We start from the raw sequence: 9,376 nt of genomic DNA, 5'->3' as shown, positions 1-9,376 counted from the left end.
CTTAACCCTCATTGCCCCCCCCCCAAGAAAAAGCTTTTATTCCACTACATGAAAACAATAGCACTAACAACAACGATGACAATTTTAATATAGAAGAGAAATTGTTTGTAGGAGAGGAAAGAGTGTTGCATTTAAATATTGGGTATCTATTTTAATCCTGCCTCTTGCCCTTATTATCTGTATGATTCTAGGCAAATCACTTAATAATAAGGGGCCCTTTCCTTATCTATAAAATTAGGGACTTAGATTAGATAATGTCTGAAGTTCCCTTTATCTTTAAGTCAATGCTTATATGACCATATTTTATTTAAACTTTGCATAAGTCCTTACACTGAAACCTGTTCTCAGCATATAGTAGTTATTTAATAAATAACTATTGAATGGATGGATTAATCAATTAATTAATTAATTGATTGATGAATAAATGAATGAATGAAGCAATGTACTGGCCCTCTTGCATGATTTGGCTCTTTGACTAGACTATATTTTCTGAAATTGATGTGGGATGAATTGTTAATGCCTATAAGTTGTCTTTAATGGGACAACAATTTACAAGGTAGTGGGAAAGACAAAGGGATGATAAGCAGGCCATAGGTAATCTGTCATCTGTGTCACCTTTGCTGCGGTAAGGTACAGAGCCTGACTAACTCAGAGCCTGTGGGTAAGATATTCAATTACTTTAGTAAAATGCATATTCACTAAGCACCATAAAACCATTCCATGAGACAGTAAAATTAGTCCATAAAAATGGAAGCAAAAAAATCAGTCAGAGAGAGCATAAACAGTCTATAAGGAAGCTGCTTAGGGGCTTAGTAGTTTCCCCACAACTCTCTTCCCAGTCCAAGATATGTCTTTACGTTCTGTTTGTCCAAATGACCTACTCTTGGGTACCTGTTCAAACCAAGTGGTGGAAAGGTTAATTCAAACTGTCTCAGGTTTTTTTCCTGAATGTCTTGGCTAATAAGAGCTTTCTTAGTATTATGGAAGTGTAGGAGTTAAATCAAGACATTTCCTCTAGTATCCTGGTCCAGAAAAGTTTCTATAATAGAAATGATAATTAGCTGTAATGAATTTGATAACACAATAAACATGTTTCTCACAATCAGGAAGGCAAATGGGTGTTCCAATGCTGGACCTTCTCTGAATATGCCATCTGTCTACAAACATGTGTTCACCCAGTTAGTCTTTCTTGTAAGCATGTATTCTGTTATGTGTGTGTAAAGGGAGATATAGGGCTTGGAAAGAAATATGAACTCTGTCAGCAAGATTCCTCAGGACTTTGTTGACAAGCCAACCTTGTTATCAACAGTAACTGAAAATGGCAAGTAGAGGCGATGGAAAATATTACTGATATTAGGAAGCAAGATATGGATGGTGGCAGTATGCAACAGCAGGAAGCTGGAAGATGATTTCGACAAAGATAAACAAACAACAAAAACACTGATATGTTTTAGTTGCTGGATTTTGGTATGTTGCTGATCTTGAAAACATGGTTCAATACAAGAGAAACAAACATGGATGGCATAACCAAATTAAATGGGATATAAAAATAGAACAAAAAGGGGGGAAGAAATTTCTGTAGCTGGAGAAGAAAATATATAAACTCAGGCTGAGGGCTCTCTGCTGCCTCTAATATCTACTCCTGTCTGACCCTTAACTTTTCTAGACCAGTTAACTGATGCTGGAACAACTTCCCTTGATGCAAGCACATCTCTAGAGGATTCTTTTGCTCACTTGCAAATCAGTGGAGGCAGAATGAATGAAAGGAATCACATGGGAGAGGGAGAGGAAGACCATGAATTCATATTTTCAGGCAGGTTCTAGCACCAGATGCCTCCATTGAGGAAAGAAAATCAGATGCCAGTAGTGATAGTGAAGATGTATCTGGTTGTGAGTCTCATCCTTGTAGTTTGAGGTTTCTTTTAATATTTCATTTTTTTCTCTTCTTTGGGTTACAAAATTTATGATCTACTACATACTAGTTTGTCAAAAAGAGAATCAAGGACTTAATTATTAGACAATAAAATTGTCCACACTTTTCACTAGAGCGAGTTATCATTTCTATTATAGAATTCCACGGATGTTTCTTATAAGACAAAAACGTCTTCATAGGCAGTTAGTCAAATTAGAATACTTTTACCTCACTACTGGTTCAGTCTTTGTCTTGCAAAAGGAGACCCCACTTGCATCACTCTTTATGTGAACTGGCATAATTGATTTTATATCACCAGTTAACTTAAAGGTAACAATGTTATTTCCACCAAAGTGCTCAAAACCAAAAAACCAAAAACAACTATTCAGAGAATTTACAACTTCAGATTTATGCACGAAGACGATATCATGTCCTAGAAACCTCCAAATGTATTTATCTGCCTTTATCCAGAAGCCTTCAGAGAACAAAATAAGCTTTGCCACCTAACTGCTGTGGCAACTTCACAATGTTTTCTCTTGGTCCAACAATCCTGGAGCACTGTGGCCATAGACAGGTGAAGATGACATTATTGCAGGGTGAATTAGTATTTCTGGACCTTTATTTTGATTAATATATAAAGAATAGAAGTTATAGAGCATGGGCAGAGCTATTGTGTCTGATGTTGGCATGTGGCTCAGTGTGAAAGGTTTGGACACACTGGGAAAAACAAAGGAATCCCTTTATTGAACATTGAGTAGGAAGATCTCCTGGCTAAGTAGAATGTTAAAAGAGAATAACTTAAACTTTGTCTCTTCTCTTCCTGGTTTTACTTTTGGCAAGATTATTCCATTCTGTCTGGTGAGAGGTTTAAGAGAGGTCCCACACATCTATGCAATGACAGTTGTATGCCTAAAGCACATGTTCCTGGACAAGTCTGAGACTTGATCACAGACTCCTATTTCCCCCTCCTTTGTGCTGTTTTTCAGTACCACGTGTGACTAAAAGTGAACTCGAGATGGATGTTTCCAATGTTGGAGGCAATATTGTGGATTTGATAGGTCCAAAGGACTGGGGTGTTTTGTCAGAGATGACTGAATACCTACATCTGTCCTTTGGTCAGAGCTGCATCAGGTCCCAGGGCCTATTGTTCTTCTTTCTGCTCAAAGAGAACCAACATAACATCACAATATAAGGGACAAAGTGTAATACATCTAACTATGTCTGATCAGACCCATCATGGGAGATTGTCACTAATAAGAGTAAGAGCTTATATCCTGACTGGGCTTGCCAGAAGATATAAGCCTGGAGAAAACTATTTAGATAGTCCATAGTGAGGTGTAATGTGAAATGTCAATTTAACTATAATACAAAATGATTTAAGTTGCAATGGTTTTAATCTAAACCTTTTCCACAATGTGTAATGATATTATACATTTTGTTATCTTGTTTTAAGTCTCTGTTGACATATGCTTTTGGATCTTGTGTGTTAATATTAAGTATATCTCTTATATAAAGGAGATAAATAGCTGTTCCCCCTTGCTTGGTACATGACACACACACACACACACACACACACAATTTGGGGAGACCCTAGGTCTCACCCATGTTGAAGGAGAAGGGATTTAAAGAGTCAAAGAATGTGAGAAAATGTGTCTAACCCTACTAATTAAAGAGCAGGTTCACCCAGACCTGAACCTGGTAACAAATGCTTCTCAAACAGAGGATCATTTTAATCCTGAGAGAATGGGGAAAGCCCTGAGAACTTTGGCATATGCTGGGAAAAGTCCCAACATAAACATTTTTCATCATGGGCAAACTTTGTGTAAGTGCTTCCATTAATTTTTGTTTGCTTGTTTTTTTTTGTTTTTGTGGGGCAATGGGGGTTAAGTGACTTGCCCAGGGTCACACAGCTAGTAAGTGTCAAGTGTCTGAGGCTGGATTTGAACTCAGGTACTCCTGAATTCAGGGCCAGTGCTCTATCCACTGCGCCACCTAGCTGCCCCTATTAATTTTTGATTGGATACAAGTGATTAGCTGGAGATCTGCTGCTTAATTTAATACCTCAGGGGATATTATCCAGATCCTTAGTTAAATCTAGATAAATTATAAAATCTAGGTTGTCTTTTGAAAAGAAAAAAAATGAAGAGAAAGGCAATCTCCAATATTAGCAACCTATCCAAAGTTGATTCAGAGCAAATGCCTTCTACATTTCCTTCTATCCCATCTTTGTAGATGTTATGCTTTATAGGAGTCATTTTATACATTGTAATAAAGGGAGGTTGGGGTGAATTATATCTAAAATTTCTGACAGCCACTAAATTATGTGTTTTTAAAAGATTAACTCCTATTAAATCTTTTTCAGATAGCCTGATTTATACTTTTACTTACCTCTTGTGAATCAGTCACTATTTCAACTCAAGATGCTTTCTATAAGTTAATTATCATATACTATGGAAATTGATTTTCAGACTGGATGAACACCCAGGACCACTTAGCATTGTAGTATAAAATTCTGATGAAGATGAATAACAAGTATTCCCAAAGAAAAATGAAAAATATATTAGTTAATTGAAACTATATAACTATTTTAGGTAGGAAAAAATGTAATTATCTAATTGGAATTAAGCCAAGTCTATGCATTAACTCTCTATGATGTAGTAACGATGCCAAGGGATAATTTTTCTCTGCATGTGGTCAGGACCTTGGCTTTACATCATATGTAGAATATCACCTACAAGGATTTATTAATTTAATCTGAAATTATGTTTGCTTGATGCTTTAATTTGCTCAAAATGCTCTTAATTATTATTGCAGTATTTCTACTATCAATGACTAGCTATTATAAGGAGCAGTACAGCTGTCAAAAGTCAAGCCAAAGTTTATTAATTACTATGGACTCAATCTCCACCAGAATGTCTTAGTGTATGTTTCTAAGATTATATGAAAAATATTTTTAGAAAAGAAAATGAATCAAACACATTCTGATATATACTTAAGGGAAATTAAGTTGTTTGATGCAACACTCGGGACACACTTTAAAAATTCAATTTAAAATATAATGAGAAAAAAATGCTTTTTAGGACATTTTAAAATGTGCATTCAGAATGAAGCATTTATTTTGCTAGGATTGGGTAGATCCCTCTGTATAGCTACCTTTGAACACAAATGAGTTCATGATCATCTCTCAGCAGGAAAAAGACTTGCTGATGTATAAATGAGGTGAACAGGGTTTGAAGAATTTGATTTTAATTAATGTATCAGTTAGGGGTCCCTAGCATACTTGTATCCCTTGAAAATCTAACCCATATTTGAAGCCCTCTGTGGTTCAGCACCCAATCAGACCAATAGGTCATGGTTTCCCACCAATATGTTTACTTTGTTAACCAACCAAAGGACACACTAATTCAAAGAAAAAAAAAGAAAAAGAATAAAAAAGCAAAAAACAAAACTAAATCAAAATAAACATTTAATTAAACAGTCTGGCAAATTGAGTGATGAGAAAAAGGCCCCCTATTCACACACAGATTAACACTCCAACATGTTACTTACCTTTGGGGACCAGCCTATCATACCTAAGCAAAACTGACCCCTGAGTGTCATTAGGCAATGCTTGTATAAGTTCAACGAGGGCTAGCATAAAGCATCATTCAAAACCTTTTCTTGAACAAACTCTTTCCCAGTAACGCTCTTTCCAAAATTATATCCCCATGCCTTGTTGCTCAAAACTTTTTCTTTTTTAAACTTGCCACTATATTGCTGGGCTAACTACTGAACCCACATATAAAACCCATACAAGCCCTCTTGTCTAATTCTTTGTGTAAGCCCACTATGTACCCAGATTCCTCATATGCTGTCCATGGAAGACTGAATGTACCAGCAGCCACATGATTTCCAAATCTATGAGCATTGTATAAGCATTTTATGCCCCAACCTCAACAGACTTGGTGAAAGTTCTTCCAAATCCCCTCTGTCTCTTTGGTACCTGTCATTGCCACATAACTAGTGACGGAAGGCATGTTTGTAAACATATTTATGTATGTGTATATGCATATATGTATGTATATATGCATATAAACATACATATATGTATCTATACACACATATGCCTTCCCTCACTAGCCATGTGGAAATACATGCACACATAGATATAGAGATTTATAGATAGAGATATGTAGATATAGATGTAGATTTATATATGTGCATATACAGGTACACATATATTCATATACATGCATATATATATATATATATATATATATATACATTTCTATCTCTATCTATCATCTATCTATCTGGTAATTACTGGTGAGATAAAATGTCTCCTGCTCTCTAAGAGCTCACAGATTAGCAAAAGAAAATGAATATTTTAAAATAAATATTGAATTTTTCCTGCATCTATATTAACCAAAGCTGTTCAAGTATATGCATATTTTTACTTGGTGGCATATATTTTCAATATTAGATCTTTTCCAACATTTCCTGGACCACAATTGAAATGAGAACAAGCAAATAACCAGTAAGATAGATGAGCTATCCTTCATATTTCAAGCATTTCTTGAGACCAATTTGTACAGGCTAGAACCTCTCCTGCCCTTCATTTTCTAGCATGTTTGAATAGACAAGTCGCAAAATAATTTCAGAAAGTAGTTTGATTATGACATAGTTCTTCTTCTCCTTCTCCTTCTTCCCCTTCTCCTTCTTCCCCTTCTCCTCCTTCTTCCCCTTCTCCTCCTTCTTCCCCTTCTTCTCCTTCTTCCCCTTCTCCTCCTTCTTCCCCTTCTCCTCCTTCTTCCCCTTCCCCTCCTTCTTCCCCTTCCCCTCCTTCTTCCCCTTCCCCTTCTTCCCCTTCTTCCCCTTCTTCCCCTTCTTCCCCTTCTTCCCCTTCTTCCCCTTCTTCCCCTTCTTCCCCTTCTTCCCCTTCTTCCCCTTCCCCTTCCTCCTCCTCCTCCTCCTCCTCCTCCTCCTCCTCCTTCTCCTTCTCCTTCTTCTTCTCCTTCTTCTTCTTCTTCTTTGACTATGACATAGTTAATGGAATTTGTATTGCCTAGAAATGTTTGAAATTAATTATAAAAGATCAGAGTTGGGCAGCTAGATGGCACAGTGGATAGAGCACCAGCCCTGGAGTCAGGCAGATATGAGTTCAAATCTGGCCTTAGACACTTAATACTGACCAGTTGTTTGACCCTAGGCAAATCACTTAACCCCAATTGCCTCACAAAAAAACAAAAAACAGAAACAGAAAAAGCCCAAGCTTCCTTAATTTGACTCCAATGCTTCCCTTTCTTTATTCTATGTTTCACTTGCAAAATGAGTTAAAAACAATATCCTTATTTTTCCTTGGAAAATTTTAATGACAACAGACCTGCCACCAAAAATGTGGAACAAAGAAAGGAGGTTTAAAGACACTGCTTAGTCTGTCCATATTTACTTTTGAAATGTCATTTTTCCCCCCAGGCTGGCTGTTCTATTGTCCCATGGTTACTCCAAGTACTACATTTATTTTCCTTGCATGCTCTGCTGCTGGCTGGATTCAGGAACTATCCCAGCCAAATGCTCAGTTGGATCTCTTCTGATGAATAGCATTTCCTGATAAATGACTTGAAGGAAGCAACACACTGTACAATATTCCTGACAATGCAACCAGTGATTAAAATGAGATGATATGCCATTATGGTACCTACCAAGTCCAATGAATTGGGCTTCCTTAAACACAATGGATCAGCTGCTCTCATGATGGAGCTTTTGTTAAAGACATGGAAGTCATTCAGAGCTGTCTTATAAACAGCTGGAAATTGACTAAGACCTACAGCTCTTGCTGCAGAATGAGATGTAATTCAAAACCTTTTTAGTTTCTAGCCCTTAAAAAGAGAACACTAACAGCTTATATATGTAACAAAGTTAGGGGAAAGAGAAAGGGAGTGAGAAATACCAGGGGTATGATGTAGGCACAGAAACTGTAGTTTCCCACATAGCAGGAGATAAGGGGTCAATAGCCAACTGCTATATTTCAGAACTGGAGTAAGTATCTTGTATAGATAATGTGACTACATTGATAGGAGGCTAGGGAAATGGAAATAAAATTCATGGAGCAGAGAGTAACTAAGACCAAAAAAAGGAGCAAAGATTAAATGTGATAAGTGGAGCCCTTAGATTCAAAAAGGCAATGAGAAGAAATCATAGAAACATAGATAAAATTATGAAAGCAATCTTGGAGGTTATTCAGTCCAGAGGTATCAAACTCACAAGTGGTTTGCATAACATTCCCAAGTGTGGTCTGAATAAGACTAAAATGTCACTGAGAAGTATTTAACAAAATCAATAAAATACATTAAAACATAGATAATATCACATTTTCAAATTGAGTCAATATGAGGCCCATGCGGATTCTTATGAATAAATTAGTAATCTCCATTTCAGGTTGAGTTTGACCCCACTGATCTAGTACGACTCCCTTTATTTTATAGAGGAAGAAAATGAACCCCAGGGGGAAAGTGATTTTCCAAAGATCACTCCATTTTTTTCAATACATCAACAAATCTGTGATTTCCCTCAAATGATATATTCCAATTTATCCATGTTTACATTTCTTACATAACACCTATATATGTCCTCATGGAATTCTTCCACAGAGAACCAGGGTCATAATCTCCCCCTTCTCTTCCTTTGACTCTTATACCTCCTTTTCCTCCTTCTCCTCCTCCTCCTGTCTCTTCCTCCTATTCTTCTTCCTCCTTCCTCCTGCTGCTCCTCACCATTTAATCACTTAAAGATTTCTTTAATTTTTCCAGAGCACTTTCACCATATCAAACTTTTAAAGAAGACAGTACAAATTTTATTGTCATTCCGATTTTATATATTAGAAAACCTAAGCACAGAAAGGTTAAGTGATATTCTTATAGTCATAAACATTAGATTTGGGACTCAAAACCTGGCCCTTTGATTCCAAATCTAGGACTATCTCCACTAAATGCTAGATTTCTGGAAAGGAATTTGAATAACCAAATTCAACAAATATTTATTATTTGTTTATAAGGTAAACAAGGATAATTTTACATTGACATGAAAAGTGTTCTCTATCTGTTTCTCAATCTAGTAACTATTACTTATATTCAAGGTATAAACCGGTTTCCCTTCTAAAAAAGAAGGAAAAGAATTCAATGGATTAATATTAATATGATTGAATGAGGTCCATGATGCAGAGCTGGAAGGGGTCAATGATGCCTTCATTTTACCACTGAAAAAAAGAGGTCCAGAAAAATTAAGTAACTTTCCTAAATTTACAGTGGCAATCAATATTACAGATAAATTATAAATCCAGAGCTCCTGAATCCATAGTTAGTCATCTTTTCCTTTTAAAATCCTGCCTCAAAAATCAAACAAAAACATCCTGCCTCACCCAACTAAGGTTTAATGAATTTTTTTTTTCAGTAATACTATGTTCTACCTGATTATTGGAGGGTAGGG

General features: G+C 36.3%; 1 pseudogene; it reads left to right on the top strand.

The window, feature by feature from the left end:
• Positions 1 to 1,047: 1,047 nt before the first annotated feature.
• LOC122739375 lies at positions 1,048 to 7,485 on the top strand (annotated as a pseudogene).
• Positions 7,486 to 9,376: the final 1,891 nt, after the last annotated feature.

This window comes from Dromiciops gliroides, chromosome 2, assembly GCF_019393635.1.
Source record: "Dromiciops gliroides isolate mDroGli1 chromosome 2, mDroGli1.pri, whole genome shotgun sequence".
NCBI classification, from domain to species: Eukaryota; Metazoa; Chordata; class Mammalia; order Microbiotheria; family Microbiotheriidae; genus Dromiciops; species Dromiciops gliroides.
Note: the sequence above shows the minus strand (reverse complement) of the source record. Positions and strands in the feature narration are given on the sequence as shown.